The following is a 6000-nucleotide window of genomic DNA, read 5'->3' as shown; positions in this document are numbered from 1 at the left end:
CTCTTAAATGCGTGACCTGTGCTCACCAATTTTTGCCTGTGGTTTTCCTTTTTACACCTCCTAGATCCCCACAGGCAATAGCCTTTATTTATAGAAAACAGGTCAAAAAACATTCACCTCCAGCAGTAACCAAAAGATGTCACTGTGGACTGGCCAAGAGAAGACTGTGCTCACCACCAGCAATTCCCAGTGTGGACCAAACCAGCAGACTCTATTATGGAGACTGCAGACTGGAACTGGGGAAGGGATTCTAGTGTGGAATTGAGGACTGAACCAAGGACTAAGGACTGGTGCTCCGTTAGACCCTCCTGTTAGTCTAGACTGACGTGTTAACCTTGGACTAGAAAGCCAGTTAGGTCAGGAGCTTGAATGCAAAAATCGCAAAGCTCCCTAGAGGAGCTCAACTGAGATGAGCTCACCAGTGGCCCTGGGAAATGGTGATAAAGACAGTGAACTCAAAAGGTTTATGGGGCACCACACCTGTGTTTCTCATTATCCCCGAATGCCATCAGGGGTTCACCTGGGATCCCATCGCTGCCACCAAAACTGTTAAGTAACAAAAATTCACTCAAATAGATTTTAAAGATTTAATTGGGTTTATTTATTGATTCATGAATCAGGCAGCATCTCGTCTTACAAGCAGAGGGAAGCTCCAGAGGGCTACAGAAAGGGACAGGTTTTTAAAGGCGGGACAAGGAAGTCATAAACAGAAGAAAGAGTTATTTCAGGTGAGTTTGCCTTCCTTTGGGGGGATGGAGAGGGTCCATGTGACAGATGACCTCATTGGTGCTGACCAGAAAATTCCTGACTGACTGCTTGAGACTACATTTCTGGGCGAGGCTGAAAGTGCAATTACATTAGGTATTTGAAGGCCTGGTTTGGTGGCATGGCCAAGTGTAAGTGACTCCATTTTGAGCCTATGGTTTTCTTTTTAACAATGCCTAGCCATTGATCAATGATCTATTTACTGAATGAATGAATTACTCTATAGAACACTGGGAACAACTCCTCAGAGTATGGAGAGATGGTTCTCTAAAAATAGCAGAGTAGAAGCATGCGTGTTGATCTCATAGAAGATGGGCTCTGCTGTTACTAAAGTCAGTCTTCTTGATGGAAAGTAGAAGAAGGCTTTTGGATATAGGATTCTGTAAGGTACCGGGATTTCAAGAGAAGGCTTGTTTTCTTGAGGAGTCCAGAGAGTTCCAATAATGCCTCTTCTGTACTGCAAGTCTTTGCTCCTGTCTGAGGTCTTGATTTTTCAGAGTAGGGCTAGTGAAAAGTTCATATCATAGCTGAAGCACAAATGATCTTTGCAGGCTTAAAAGCCCATATTCTTATTATTTTGTTATGTTTTTTTAAATTGAAATATAGCTGACACACATTACATTAGATTCCGGTGCATGACATAGTGATTCGACAACTCTATATGTTATGCTATAAGCCAATATTCTAACTTGTCCTTTCTAGTTTGGCAAGCACAGATATAGTTGTGATATTTTTCCCTCAAGTAACAATGGCTTGAGAAATCATAAGAACACTAATAACACACTGTAGTAAGTGGTATATAAGCAGTTTTTACCTTCTGGATGGGTTAGGGAAGGCTTTCTAGAAGAGGGGACAATTCATTGGGTCTATAGAGGATGAGTAGAGATCACTGGGAAAAAGATGGGTAGAAGTTCCAGACCAATCAAAGAGAAAGAATAATTAATTGCATGAGGTATTGAAATACATGATAAGTTGGGGGAATAGTGTTAGTTGTCCTGCTTAATTAGGATCCAAGGTATAGGGCACATAGGGATAGTTATAAAATGCTGATGTTTAGAGATGAGAGGTTGTTTGAAATAAGATCTTAAGCAATTTAACTAGCAAAGTAAGCAATTTGCTTATCATTTATGAGGAACCACCAGAAATTATTAAGCAGAGAAATGATTAATGACAGTTGAAATGTCTTTGATTTTTCTATTTTTCCCTATATTCATATTTACCATGGAAGAAGACTATATCAGAAGATCAAGTTTGAGAGCCTCAGCTGTCATTAATAGCTTGGGTAAATTTAGAGATTGCTGCTGATGGAATGTTCTAGAAATGATAATTCTTTTCATTGATGTGAGTCTTGAATATGAATGGAGATCAGAGGTCTATAATATCAGGCCAAAATGGACAACTCAGTAGAGTCTTGGGTGTGAGGATGTGGCTGTGTGCGACATTTAGACTTGAAGTCAGCCCAGAGGAGAGTTTGGGGATATAGCCATGGATTAGGTTTCCAATTTCAGATTAATGAGAAAAGAAGCCAACAAAATGAGAATGAAGACAGAAGCCTGGGAATTGTGTCTGCGGGTCTGGATTGAGAGAGCAGGTCCAAACAATAGCTCAGCTGGGTTATGGCAGTTGCTACTAGGCTGTCAACATTTCTCCCTCACTTTCAGGCCAGCTTTTGTGGTGTGGTTTAACAGCCCAAGAATGTATGGGAAGTTCTTTTCAGAAGACCTCCCATTAAAAGAAGGTATTTTGGGGGGCAGAGCAAGATGGCGGAGGAGTAGGAGACCTGGATTTCGTCTGGTCTCAGCAACTCAGCTGGATAGGGACCAAACCATTCTGAACACCTACGAACTCAACAGGAGATCAAAGAAAAGAACAGCAACAACTCCCTGAACAGAAAAGCGACCACTTTCTGGAAGGTAGGACGTGCAGAGAAGTGAATCTGAGGCGATATTCGGGAGGATAGACGGCGGGGGAGGGGCCTCCGTTGCCGCTTCTGGCAAGTGATAGAGCCACGGAGCACAAAATCGGAACTTTTAGAAGTTGGCTCCACTGAGGGACGTCGCTCCAGTGGCTAAGCGGGGGGTGGAACCCTCACGGGACAGTGTGGTCTCAGGACCATCGGGGCCACAGAAAGTCCCGGGGTGCCTGAGTGTGGCAGAGCACCCAGGTATCGGAGCGGGGAAGCCGGCTGCAGAGACGGAGCCAAGGCACGGGCTCTCAGCTCGGGGTTGCCATAAACTGTGATTCCCGGCACAGCTGGGCCACTGCTCCTCCAGCAGGGACCCAACGAGCGGCAGATCCGGGGAGACTCCCCTTCCTCCCCTGGGAGGAGTGGCGCGGGAGCGCACCGCAGGGATCAGCTGGGTTTGGAGACTCCACATGGGGTCAGGTGTCAGAGATAGAAACGCTTGGTCACAGGCTGGGTGAGCAGAGTGCGGCCAGAGACTGGGGAGACGGGAGTGATTCACTGCTTTTCTCTGGGGGCTCACTGAGGAGTGGGGCCCGAGTTCTTGGCTCCTCAGGGGCGGAGATTGGGAGGCCACCATGTTCACTCTCGTCCTCCAAAGCTGTACGGAAATCTTGCAGGGAACAAAAGCTCTTGAGAGCAAACCCGAGCAGATTACTTAGCCTGGACCAGCAAGGGTGGGGCAATTCCGCCTCCGGCAAAGACATTTGGGAACCACGGCAACAGGCCCCTCCCCCAGAATATCAGCAAGAACAGCCAGCCAAGACCAAGTTCACCAATCAATGAGAACGGCAGAACTCCAGCGCTAGGGGAATACTGCACATAGAATCCATGGCTTTTTTACCATGATTCTTTAGTCTTTCAAAATTAATTTTTTTTAACTGTCTTTTTTTTTTTAATTTTTCTTTTTCCCTTTTTCAACCAACATCTTATCAATCCCTTTTTTAAAAAACATTTTTATTTTTCATTTTTAGAGTCATATTCTATCCCTTCATAGTAGTTACCCTTATTTTTGGCATATATATATAAGTTGTTCTCTCTTTAAAATTTTGAGATAAAGTTTCTTCTAACAGATCAAAATATACCCTAAATCTCTAGTGTATGGCTTTGTTCTAATCTCCTGCCTGATCACATTCTCTCCCTTTTTTTTTCTTTTTTTTTTTAAATCCTCTTCTTTCTTTTTTCAAACAACTTCTTATCTTATCAATTCCTTTTATAAAATTTTTTGTAATTTTCATCTTTACAGTCATATTCCATCCCTTCATCATATCAACCCTTATTTTTGTACATATATAAGTTTTTCTTTTTTTAAAATTTTGGGAGTCACTTTCCTCTAACAGACCAAAATACACCCAAAATCTAGTGTGTGGCACTGATCTATGCACCAGCCTGATCATATTTGATCATATTCTGTTTTTTGTTGCTGTTGTTTTGTTCTGTTTTTATCTTTTTCTTTTTCTTTTTTTTCTTTTTCTTTTTTCTTTCCTTTCCTTTCTTTTTCCCTGGCTTAAGGTCTTTACTGATTTGTTTAGAGTATATTTTCTGGGGACATTGTTACCCTGTTAGCATTTTGTTCTCTCATTCATCTAGTCTCCTCTGGACAAAATGACAAGATGGAAAAAATCACCTCAACAAAAAGAACAAGAGGTAGTACCAACTGCCAGGGACCTACTTAATATGGACATTAGTACAATGTCGGACCTAGAGTTCAGAATCATGATTTTAAAGATACTAGCTGGGCTTGAAAAAAGCATGGAAGTTATTAGAGAAACCCTTTCTGGAGAAATAAAAGAACTAAAATCTAACCAAGTCAAAATCAAAAAGGCTATTAATGAGGTGCAATCAAATATGGGGGCACTAACTGCTAGGATAAATGAGTCAGAAGAGAAAATCAGTGATATAGAAGACCAATGATGGAAAATAAAGAAGCTGAGAAAAAGAGAGATAAACAACTACTGGATCACGAGGGCAGAATTTGAGAGATAAGCGATACCATAAGACAAAACACTAGCATAATTGGGATCCCAGAAGAAGAAGAAAGAGAAAAACGGGCAGAAGGTATATTGGAGCAAATTATAGCAGAGAACTTCCCTAATTTGGGGAAGGAAACAGGCATCAAAAACCAGGAAGTACAGAGAACCCCTCTCAAAATCAATAAAAATAGGTCAACACCCCGACAGCTAATAGTAAAACTTACGAGTCTCAGAGACAAAGAGAAAATCCTGAAAGCAGCTCGGGAGAAGAGATATGTAAACTGCAATGGTAGAAACATTAGATTGGCAACAGACCTATCCACAGAGACCTGGCAGGCCAGAAAGGACTGGCATGATATATTCACAGCACTAAACGAGAAAAATATGCAGCCGAGAATACTATATCCAGCTAGGCTGTCATTAAAAATAGAAGGAGAGATAAAAAGCTTCCAGGACAAACAAAAACTAAAGGAATTTGCAAACATGAAACCAGCCCTACAAGAAATACTGAAAGGGGTCCTCTAAGCAAAGAGAGAGCCAAAAGGCAACATAGACCAGAAAGGAACACAGACAATATACAGTAACAGTCACCTTACAGGCAATACAATGGCACTAAATTCATATCTTTCAGTAGTTACCCTGAATGTAAATGGGCTAAATGCCCCAATCAAAAGACACAGGCTATCAGATTGGATTAAAAAACAAGACCCATGGATATGCTGTCTGCAAGAGACTCATTTTAAAGATTTTTTTTTAATTCATTTGAGACACAGATACAGAGAGAGAAAGAGAACATGAGCAGGGGGAGAAGCAGAGGGAGGGGGAGAAGCAGGCTCCCCCTGAACAGGGAGCCTGATGTGGGGCTCAATCCCAGGACCCTGGGATCATGACCTGAGCCGAAGGCAGATGCTTAACCATCTGAGCCACCCAGGTGCCCCAAGAGACTCATTTTAGACCCAAAGACACCACCAGATTGAAAGTGAGGGGGGTGGAAAACAATTTATCATGCTAATGGACACCAAAAGAAAGCTGGGGTGGCAATCCTTATATCAGACAAATTAGATTATAAACCAAAGACTGTAATAAGAGATGAGGAAGGACACTATGTCCTACTTAAAGGGTCTATCCAACAAGAAGATCTAACAATTGTAAATATCTATGCCCCTAACATGGGAGCAGGCAATTACATAAGGCAATTAATAACAAAAGCAAAGAAACACATCGACAACAATACAATAATAGTGGGGGACTTTAACACCCCCCTCACGGAAATGGAGAGATCATCTAAGCAAAAGATCA

At 42.1% G+C, this 6000-nt stretch overlaps 1 long non-coding RNA gene across 1 annotated transcript in view; it reads right to left on the bottom strand.

The window, feature by feature from the left end:
* Window positions 1-467: 467 nt before the first annotated feature.
* Window positions 468-6000, bottom strand: part of LOC118000781 — a 141242-nt gene continuing 135709 nt past the window's right edge. Inside the window, exon 4 of the long non-coding RNA XR_004676556.1 lies at window positions 468-1269. This is a non-coding gene — a long non-coding RNA (uncharacterized LOC118000781). The remainder of the gene's footprint in view (window positions 1270-6000) is intronic.

Source organism: Mirounga leonina, unplaced genomic scaffold, assembly GCF_011800145.1.
Source record: "Mirounga leonina isolate KUSES-001 unplaced genomic scaffold, KU_Mleo_1.0 Mir_53, whole genome shotgun sequence".
NCBI lineage: Eukaryota > Metazoa > Chordata > Mammalia > Carnivora > Phocidae > Mirounga > Mirounga leonina.
This window is presented reverse-complemented; position numbering and strand designations above follow the sequence as displayed.